An 11,584-nucleotide genomic window follows, 5' to 3' on the forward strand; every position below is an offset into this window, starting at 1 on the left:
AACATAAAAGTTACAGTTTCCTTCAGTTTTTATTAACATATTTAAATGACTTTATTCCGAAGAAAAAGTGTTTAGGTCAACTCGTCCATATATAGTCAATTATACCTTTAACAGTTAGACTGATGTGTAGGAACAGGAATATACTGGGATTACAGTTTTTTAAATACTTGATGAATAAATTAAAGAGGCACACAGAGTACCAGTTCTACGACCTAAACCCGCAAGAGAGGTTCGTGCTGTACAATGAGGTGACATCATATACCTTCTTTTGCCTGTTGTAGTGTAGGAAGAGTGTCATTGACTCAACAAGCCATTGGAAGTTTCCTGCAAAAGTACTGAGCCATGTTACCGCTAAAGCCATCCATAATTGGGAAAGGGTTGCCAGTGGTGCAATTTTTGCAAGAACTGACCTCTCAATTATGTCCCATAAATGTTCGAAGGGGGTTTATGCCCAACGACCTGGGTGGCCAAACCATTTGTTAGAATAGTCCAGAATGTTCTTCACATCATTTTCGAACGATTATGGGCCAGTAACATGGTCCATTGTCATCCATAAATATTCCATCGTTTTTCGGGAACCTGAAGTCCACAAATGGCTGAAAATGGTCTCCAAGAAGCCGAATATAACCATTGACAATGATCGGTTGAGTTGGACCAGAGGGCCCAGTCGATTCCATGTAAACACAGCCAACACCATTATGAAGTCAGCACCAGCTTGCACTGTGACAACTTGGGTCCATGGCTTCGTGTGATCTGCGCCACACTGAAACCCTACTGTCAGCATTTACCAACTGAAATCGGGACTCATCTGTCTACGCCACTGTTTTACTTTTGTTAGGGTGCAACCGATATACGGTAGTGACGAGCCCAAGAGAGGCGCAGCAGGTGCTATCGTCCTGTCAGCAAAGGCACTCGCGTCGGTCATCTGCTACCATAGCACAACACCAAATCTCGCCGCACTGTCCTAAGGGTACGTTCGTCTTACATCCCACATTGATTTCTCCGGTTACTTCACGCAGTGTTGCTTGTCTGTTAGCACTGTCAACATTACGCAAATTCCGCTGCTCTCGTTCGTTAAGTGAAGGCCGTTGGCCACAGCGTTATCCGTGGTGGGAGGTAATGCCTGAAATTTGGTATACTCGGCACACTCTTAACACTTAGATCTTGGAATAGTGGATTCCCTAACGATTTCCGAAATGGAATGACCAGCTACCATTCCGCGACTGTTAATGCCCTTCGTACGGCCGTAATCACGACGGAAACTTCCTCAGATGAATCACCTGAGCGCAAATGACAGCTCCGCTAATGCACTGCCCTTTCATACCTCATGTCGCTATACTACCGCCACCTATACAGGGTTATTACAAATGATTGAAGCGATTTCACAGCTCTGCAATAACTTTATTATTTGAGATATTTTCACAATGCTTTGCACACACATACAAAAACTCAAAAAGTTTTTTTAGGCATTCACAAATGTTCGATATGTGCCCCTTTAGTGATTCGGCAGACATCAAGCCGATAATCAAGTTCCTCCCACACTCGGCGCAGCATGTCCCCATCAATGAGTTCGAAAGCATCGTTGATGCGAGCTCGCAGATCTGGCACGTTTCTTGGTAGGGGAGGTTTAAACACTGAATCTTTCACATAACCCCACAGAAAGAAATCGCATGGGGTTAAGTCGGGAGAGCGTGGAGGCCATGACATGAATTGCTGATCATGATCTCCACCACGACCGATCCATCGGTTTTCCAATCTCCTGTTTAAGAAATGCCAAACATCATGATGGAACTGCGGTGGAGCACCATCCTGTTGAAAGATGAAGTCGGCGCTGTCGGTCTCCAGTTCTGGCATGAGCCAATTTTTCGCGGGCTACGCGTGAAACTTGCCCACACGCGTTCAACCGTTTCTTCGCTCACTGCAGGCCGACCCGTTGATTTCCCCTTACAGAGGCATCCAGAAGCTTTAAACTGCGCATAACATCGCCGAATGGAGTTAGCAGTTGGTGGATCTTTGTTGAACTTCGTCCTGAAGTGTCGTTGCACTGTTATGACTGACTGATGTGAGTGCATTTCAAGCACGACATACGCTTTCTCGGCTCCTGTCGCCATTTTGTCTCACTGCGCTCTCGAGCGCTCTGGCGGCAGAAACCTGAAGTGCGGCTTCAGCCGAACAAAACTTTATGAGTTTTTCTACGTATCTGTAGCGTGTCGTGACCATAAGTCAATGAATGGAGCTACAGTGAATTTATGAAATCGCTTCAGTCATTTGTAATAGCCCTGTATATGTGCATATCTCTATCCCACGACTTTTGTCACCTCAGTATGTGTCATGTAGACGGAGGCTCTCAAGCAAAGCAGAGATCCGTGTTGGGGTAATCGGTATCTACCCTGTTGGGCCAATCGGTACCTACGGACTGACGTGTCTTCCTCTGCCAACGGCGTCACTGGATGCGGTATGGAGGGGCGTGTGGTCAGCACACTGCTCTCCTGTCCATTGTCAGCTTTCGCGATTTTGGAGCCGCTACTTCTCACTCAAATAGCTTCTCAGTTCCCCGTACGAGGCCGAATGCAACCGTGTGGAGTCCTTCCACTAAGGAAAAGTCCCTGGCAGTACCCTGACGAACCCGGATTCAAGACAAGCACGCTGAACACTGAGCTACGTAAGTGGGCAGATGGTAACTCCGATCAACTGATAGTCAGCTACTGCCAAAGAAGAAGCGATTCACCAGACTTGGAAATGTCTACATTTTTCCACACTACGCAACGAACTGCATACATTACCAGACTTACGAAAATCCCCATACAGTCCAGCTGATGCGCTGTGTAGCTCACTTATGCAGTGAGAAAGGGGGGGGGGGGGAGCGAGAAGAGTGAGACAGCATATCTACGACAGTCTTCTAACCTAGGTGATTAGCCAGCTGACAAAAACATGGAAACTAACGGTACACTTACCCTAGATGTTTGGCCTCTGGGAAAGGAATTCATCGTTAACATATCAGATAACTTCAGGGACGCCACTACAGACAGCTTACTTGAAATAGCACAAATCGAACGATTTTCAGTTGGTCATCAAATAAGTAGAATTAGATTTGTCAACTACATGAAAATAAGATGTTCACATACTTAGTCGTAATAAGTTGGGCCGGGGAAACCACTGGTCTCCGGAACTACTTTATTAGGATTATTCCCTTATTTCAGTGGCCTCTACTCTCCTCCTTCTTTGTACTTACATTAGTCAAACACTTGGTATACTTCCCAATCCAGTACGCACTGCATGACGTGATTGGCGGTACACCAGAATCTCTTCGGATTTTCTGCCAGGTTTCGAGATAAAGTTTCGTTGTGGAAACCATTATAATCATCTCGCATTAATGTCCACGCTAAATTTCGAGCTTCTGTAAAGGATCGCCAGTCTTGTAGATTTTGCATTCGTTTGAATTTGGCGTGCTTTTTCCGTTGCTTCTGAAACAGAGTTCTGACCTGTTCTGTGCACCAAGGAAGATTAACTCTGTCCTTTGTTAATTTACTTGGTATAATTCTTTAAACTGCTGTCGATACTATTTTCTTGAATTTAAGCCACATTTAGTCTACACTAACACTGTTAATTTAGAAAGACTGTAGATTGTCTCCCAGTAAGGCGTCAAGTGAATTTTAACTGCTTTTTTGAATAGATATGTTTTTCGTTTATTTCTGGAGGATTTTGGGTTACAATATTTTCTCACTACAACCCTGTGTTCACTATTCCCTGTATCCGTTTCAATGCTCGTTATCAGCTCAGGATTATTTGTTGCTAAGAGGTCAAGTTTTTCTTTCACAACCGTTTACTATTCAGATGGGCTCATAAACTAACTTCTCGAAAGAATTTTCAGAGAATGCTCTTAGCACAATTTCGGGTGATGCTTTATCCTTATCTCTGTGTTTAAACATTTAGTTTCGCCAACATGTCGAGGGTAAATTAAAGTCACCACCAACAATAACTGTATCAGTCGTGTATTTGTTTGAAATCAAACTCAAGTTTTCTTTGGTCCTTTCAGCAATTGCATCATCTGAGTTGGTAGATCGGTAAAAGGATCCAATTATTATTTTATTCCGATTGTCAACTGCCCATACTAACTCACATGAACTGTCTGTTTCAGTTTAGCTACTAGATAAAACTACTTCTAACAGCAACAAACACACCTCAACCAACTACGTTTAGTCTATCCTTTCGGAAGACCGTTAAGTTCTTCGCAAAAATTTCAGCTGAACTAATCTCCGGCTTTAGCCAGCTCCTTTTGAGCATCAGTACTTTCTATTAGCGCTATCAGCTCTGATACTTTCTCAACACAGTTACGACAATTTTTAACGATGGTTCCTGTATCTATGTTCTTCCTATGTTCGACCTGCACCCTTTGAGACTGAAGCCCTTTTTGTATTTCCCCGAGACCCTCTAACCTAAAAAACCGCCGCGTCCACGCTACACAGCCCCTGCTACCCTTGCAGCCGCCTCCTACGTGTAGTAGACTCCTGACCTACTCAGCAGAGCCGGAAACCCAACCACCGTATGGCGCAAGTCGAGGAATCTGCAGCCTACACGGTCGCAGAACCATCTGAGCCTCTGATTCAGACACTCCATTCAGCTCTATGCAAAAGGTCCGCAATCGGTCCTGTCGGCTATGCTGCAAATGGTAAGGTGTGCTTTCATCTCGCAAGCAAGACTGGAGGCCTTTACCATTTATGTTAGCCGCTTGAAACCAGAGAGAATCTCTTCTGATCCAAAGTGACACACGCCATTGCTACCGACGTGAGCCAACACCTGCCGTTGGCTGCACTCTGTGCTCTTTATGGTATCCGCGAGGACCCTTTCCACGTCTGGAATGACTCCACCCAGTAGCACATCGGCTTTCTTCCCCCCCCCCCCCTTCCCCCCCGCCAGCATGGCAGCCATGTACCTAAGGAGCCCCATAACGCGTCTAGCAGTCTAACATTGGAGCTCACAACTACTAATAATCCCACCTTCCGTGACTGCCCGGATCTTGCAGGCTGAGAGAGTCCCTCTGAAACAAAAAAAGCGAGTAAATCTCGCAGAAGGACAGTGTCAGCCTCTGAAGGCACCTGGAACCTGTCTGTCAGACTAAGCGGGAAGGCCTTACGTGCGGAGGCCCCATGAGAAGTCTTTCACCGCCTGCCACGCCCTGGGGCGACCTCCCACCTGACTTTGGGCGAAAGGTCAATCTCAGTTCGAGCAGTAACTGAGCTGGTCACCAGTCCTGGAAGAACCGCGGTCTCGGACGTGCTGGACGTCCGTTGGAACCGCATTGCCGGCCCACAACAGTGACGCCCATTCACAGCAACTTCAAGCTGTCTAACCGAAGCCATCACTGCCTGGAACTGAGAGTGAAGTTGTACCAACTCGGCTCGTATCCGCACACAGCAATCACAGTCCCTACCCATACTAAAAACCGTGGAAAACTACACTACACAGACAAACAAGGATAATCGACATGCGCTACGAAACTCTACCACGGATACGGAGGAAAATGCAAGAGCTGTGTCTAATGGTTCAAATGGCGCTGAGAACTATGGGACTTAACTGCTGTGTTCATCAGTTCCCTAGAACTTAGAACTCTGACTAACCTAAATAAACTAAGGAATCACACACATCCATGCCCGAGGCACGATTCGAACCTGCGACCGTAGCGGTCACGCAGTTCCAGACTGGAGCGCCTAGAACCACACGGTCACTCCGGCCGGCAGCTGTGGCTAATAGCCAGCCGGAGTGGCCGAGCAGTTAAAGGCGCTACAGTCTGGAACCGCACGACCGCTACGCTCGCAGGTTCGAATCCTGCCTCGGGCATGGATGTGTGTGATGTCCTTAGGTTAGTTAGGTTTGAGTAGTTCTAAGTTCTAGGGTACTGATGACCATAGATGTTAAGTCCCATAGTGCTCAGAGCCATTTGAACCCTTTGAGCCAGGAACTTGTAGTATGTCACAAAATACACTACGTGATCAAAAGTATCCGGACACTTGGCTGAAAATGACTTACAATTTCGTGGCGCCCTCCATCGGCAATGATGGAATTCAATATGGTGTTGGCTCACCATTAGCCTTGATGAAAGCTTCCACTCTCGCGGGCATACGTTCAGCCAGGTGCTGTAAGGTTTCTTGGGGGAATGGCAGCCCATTCTTCTCGAAGTGCTGCAATGAGGAGAGGAATCGATATTGGTCGGTGACGCCTGGCACGAAGTGGGCGTTCAAAATCATCCCAAAGGTGTTCTATAGGATTCAGGTCATGACTCTGTGTAGGCCAGTCCATTACAGGGATTTATTGTCGTGTAACCACTCCGCCACAGACCGTCCATTATTAACAGGTGCTCGATTGTGTTGAAAGATGCAATCACCATCCCCGTATTTCTCTTCGATAGTGGGAAGCAAGAAGGTTCTTATAACATCAGTGTAGGCTTGTGCCCTGATAGTGCCACGCAAAACAACAAAGGGTGCAAGATCACCTCCATGGAAAACACCACCACACCATAACACCACCGCCTCCGAATTTCACTGTTGGCACTACACACCCTGGCAGCTGACGTTTACCGGGCATACCCACACCCTTCCATCGTATCACCACATTGTGTACCGTGATTCGTCTCTCAACACAATGTTTTTCCACAGTTCAGTCGTCCAGTTTTTACGTTCCTTACACCAAGAGAGGTGTCGTTTGGCATTTACCGGCGTGATGTGTGATATATGAGCAGCCGCTGGACCATGAAATCCATGTTTTCTCACCTCCCACCTAACTGTCATAGTACTTGCAGTGGATCCTGATACAGTTTGTAACTCCTGCGTGATGGTGTCGATAGATGTCTGCCTATTACACATTACGACCCTCTTCAACTGTCAGCAGTCTCTGTCGGTCAACAGATGAGTTGGGCCTGTACGCTTTTGTGCTGTACGTGTCCCTTCACGCTTCCACTTCACTACCACATCGGAAACAGTGGACCTAGGGATGTTTAGGAGTTTGGAAATCTCGGGTACAAACATATATCACAAGTGACACCCAATCACCTGACCACGTTCAAAGTCCGTGAGTTCCAGAGGCCACCCGCTTCTGATCACTTACGATGGCTAATAACTACTGAGGTCGCTGATATAGAGTACTGGGCAGTACGTGGCAACACAGAGCACCTAATGTGAAAAACGAATGTTTTTATGGGTGTCTGGATACTTTTGATCACATAGCGTAGGTTTCCTTTCCGATGCAAACAAAAACACGAGAACTGTGTCTATTAAATATTAAATTAACACACAGAAACTCAAGAAACTTCTAAGATTATCTTCTTGTTCGCCATAAGTTGTTAAAATGTTTGTAACAATCTGAGTAGAGCAATTCACTCGCCATTTAACATTTAGAACCACAGCTTGATCTTCTGGGCTTCAACTGGCTATAGAGATGCCTTCATTGCGATATCAGCGGACAGAAATTAATATCTTGACGCAGTATGAGACAAACTCGTACATCGCTTTGCAGTGTAATTTCTTTCTGTTTTATACATCACAAGCATACTGTGTGGATAAAATTTGACGCTTCTCTATAGTTGGTACAATTTCTAGTCCTGCGACGATGCTAATACGTCGTGTGTCACATCTTTAAGAAATTGCAGGCCGTCAAGGAATGTGAGTTTTGATGTGTCTCGACATACTGACATGAAAATTACTCCTGCTATGAGTCAAATGCGTGTATATAAAGGGTGAGAGGAAATCATTTTTATCTCAGGCATCTAATCCGTTGTCAGTTTGTGTTCACGGAGAAATATGTACGACCTTGATTTTGAAATTTGTCTTATGTTAGACATTTTCGTTCCATGCGTTTATCGATGAGCACTTGTCTGTCTCAGAGAACCTTAGTCACTTATCGGTGTGCTAGAGTAGCTCTCTATGGATGGGAACTTTAAGGCATGTCTTAAGCAAGTCGGCAAAACTCGGAGGTGAGACAACTAATAGAAATGCTCGGCGGGCAGAATCGTTTAGCGAGGATTGCATGATCAGTGGACAAAGCAAGACACTGTTCTTCCTCTTGGTGCTGTGGGAACGAGTCAGTCTGTTTAGTATAAGAATTTTCTCTTAGGATAAGGAAATTGGGACGATGAAGCGACGTCTGCGTGTATTACGGAGAACTGGTTGCTTGTTTGCAATGTATACGCGTAGTTGCGCTTAGGGGAGCACGAGATAGTCTGCTGTCGCATTCAAAGCGAGCTTTATCATTTCAGGTTCACAGTTTCGAAGGAACACATAATAATAAATATTCAATCTACATTCAGTCATCTGAACTTACAATTTGATTATTTCACTGCTTTTCCACTCATTAAAATCATCATGGGCATTTATATCAATATATGACGATTTATCTTTTGTGTATGTATGTTCAAGTAAGATCACATTGCCCATTGATGAGCACTAGAATGTGGATCATGATATGTTGAATTCATTTTCTGAAGAATATATACTCAGTATCCATGTAAATCTTAAGGAAACATTTTCCACTCCTCTGATCTTTATTCAAATCTTTACATGATTTCACGTAAGGGGATTTGGAACGCCCCATCCCGACAATGTTAAAGTTAGTGGCTTGACTTCCCTGTATTTCAGGAACCGCTGCAGTCATTGACATGAAACTTTTACAGGACATTAAACTGTATGTTCTGAGTCTACTGAACTATAATAATTGCATTTCTGCCACTGCTTTCGGAAATACAATTTTTAATTACACAGTTAAAGTTTTGTGTACTTTTTTTGTTCGTTATCCTAAATAATTTTAATTGTACATAACATTATGTTCTTCGTTTAGTTGAGTAGACTCAGTATATGTATGTTATTACTCCCGGAAAATTTGAATACTTTACTCGAAGTCGTTTCTGAGATTTAGGGAAAAATGCAACAGAAAATTTAAATTTTCAGGAACGGCTTCTAAAGTTTCAAAGGACTGTAACTCACTTAATATATGAACTGAATATATGATTATTTTTTTTAGTTTTAGTCACTCAGAATCACCCTGCACCATACTGTATATCATCCTCTTGATCTTCTTCCAAGTTTCTTCTTCTTTCTGGACTCCTTAGTGGCCAACTGTGCTGCATACTCTGCTTATCAATGTGAACCTTGCCCATCCGTTCAAGTTCTCTGATGCAACTTGCTCCAGGATTAATTCCCATATTCTGCAGCACTTTCACCGTGCTAATGTTGCCATCATTAAAAGCAATAACAGCATCACTGACTGCCCACTTAAGTGTCTTCATTCCAATAAAAACATTTTTTGGTAAGCGAGCCCATATAAGATTATTGAACGACTCGTTGGGATTTTGAGTATGACCATGCAGACACTTCTTCAGTAATTCAGGATTTGGCAGGTGTCTGTAAATAGGTTTTATAATATCCATGACGGCTGCTGGGATGGAATGTTTATGGCTGTGTGAACTGTTTGAGTACTGGACATTGCGGTAATTGCACCATGAGTCAGGTCTAGGAGGGCAAAGGTGGTGTACTGGTTTTTTATCAGTTGACAATCTGTAGAAGACCCTTCTGGTTTTACCATCAAAAAGTTTCTTGTCTCTCAAACTTTGTTTCAACTTTCTCAACCTGGTGCCCTTCCTCTTCTGGACATAACCAACACTGTTAACCTTTATAACACAGCAATCCACAGCCTTCTATTTAAAAAAAGTACCGATTTTATTAGATCTTGAAGTAATGCACGTACAAATTTTAACATTTTCAACCGGTGTAGATTATATTAAAAAAAACGTATTTCCCATGTGACTTTATAAGTGATTATAAATAATTTGATTCGGAAAAATGCAAATTTTATAATGATTTAAAAATGTGAAAAAAGAAATTTCCCATCTAACTCCCCCTAAGAATTACGTTCGCGAGAAAATTACGTTTTGCTTTCACTGTATTTCAAGCAACGACAAAACAAACACCCGTCAGCTGTCTTATATTTTCAGCTAACCACGTATGCTCGTGTCGCAGTGGAACATCAAGGCGCGACGTTGCAGCGACGGAGATCTTGATATTCACAGTAGCTCACTTTTTTCGAAATTTATTATTTGATGGGTCTGTCTCCATAGTTGAGTGGTCAGTGTAGATAGCTACCATGCTGAGGTCCCGGGATCGATTCCCGGTATTACCAAGGATTTTTTCTTGACGGGCTGACTGGATCGGATAGCCTCGTGATGCCACTTAACGAGCTATATATGACGGTAGTATCTGTTCCCGAAAGAACAGTTACCGTGGATGACCATGCAGCTTTGCTAGAAATGAAATGATAATTAAATGAACACCCCAGCTGCAAACAGGCGTTGATGTACTTCATTGGGGACATGTTGAAAATGTGTGCCCTGACCGGAACTCGAACCCGGGATCTCCTGCTTACATGGCAGACGCTCTATCCATCTGAGCCATCATGGGCACAGAGGATAGTGCGTCTGCAGGGACTTATCCCTTGCACGCTCCCCGTGAGATCCACAATCCCAACATGTCCACACAAGTACATTCGTAGTGCGCCTAATAGATGTTTGCCCATCGTACTCATTACTCGTGGCAGATTAATCTACCAAGTCCCGTACGAGTTCGGACATAGCGTGTGCGTTCGCACAAGAAGGTCAAGGACGCACTATCCTCTGTGCCCACTGTGGCTCAGATGGATAGAGCGTCTGCCATGTAAGCAGGAGATCCCGGGTTCGAGTCCCGGTCGGGGCACACATTTTCAACATGTCCCCAATGAAGTACATCAACGCCTGTTTGCAGCTAGGGTGTTCATTTAATTATTTCATTTCTAGCAAAGCTGCATGGTCATCCACGGTAACTGTTCTTTCGGGAACAGATACTACCGTCATATATAGTTAAAATATGGCTTCCCGGCCATTGACCTTCTTGTGCGAACGCACACGCTATGCCCGAACTCGTACGGGACTTGGTAGATTAATCTGCCACGAGTAATGAGTACGATGGGCAAACATCTATTAGGCGCACTACGAATGTACTGGTGTGGACATGTTGGGATTGTGGATCTCACGGGGAGCGTGCAAGGGATAAGTCGCTGCAGACGCACTATCCTCTGTGCCCACGGTGGCTCAAATGGACAGTCTGCCTTCGGCAGTGACACAGTGTGGACCGTGTTGCCTGCCGGCCGCGCTGTGGTGCGCGCGCCTGTTTGTTTACGCCGGAGCAGCTTCGCGTGTGCGGTGTTGTGAGTCTAGAACGAGATGGCACACTCGTACAGAAAAACGACCTTGAAGTTCAGTTTTGCGAACGACTATACACGACCAAAGGCACACGAGATCGAACGTTTCTTAAGAGAAGAGGTAAAAATCGATCCACAGGAAATCGTGGGAATCAATTTATCGATCGTTTCAAGCGTCGTCTGTGTCAAGCTTGTTGACGAGGCTGCTTGCGAAAGACTTCTACAACGATCACCGAACGGGTATCGTTTCTGTCATGCCGACGGGAATGTTGGTGTGGTTACGGTCGATCACGCGGGAATGGGGATCCGCACTATTCGAGTCCTCGAACTTCCGATTGAGGTCCCGTCTGAACTTGTTACCGACGCC

The 11,584-nt window shown here is 44.8% G+C and overlaps 1 non-coding gene across 1 annotated transcript; it reads right to left on the minus strand.

The window, feature by feature from the left end:
- Nucleotides 1-10,368: 10,368 nt before the first annotated feature.
- On the minus strand, nt 10,369-10,443 carry Trnat-ugu (transfer RNA threonine (anticodon UGU)). Its single transcript has one exon. It is a non-coding gene; the product is annotated as a tRNA-Thr (tRNA).
- Between the last annotated feature and the right edge of the window lie 1,141 nt (nt 10,444-11,584).

This window comes from Schistocerca cancellata, chromosome 4, assembly GCF_023864275.1.
Source record: "Schistocerca cancellata isolate TAMUIC-IGC-003103 chromosome 4, iqSchCanc2.1, whole genome shotgun sequence".
Taxonomy (NCBI): domain Eukaryota; kingdom Metazoa; phylum Arthropoda; class Insecta; order Orthoptera; family Acrididae; genus Schistocerca; species Schistocerca cancellata.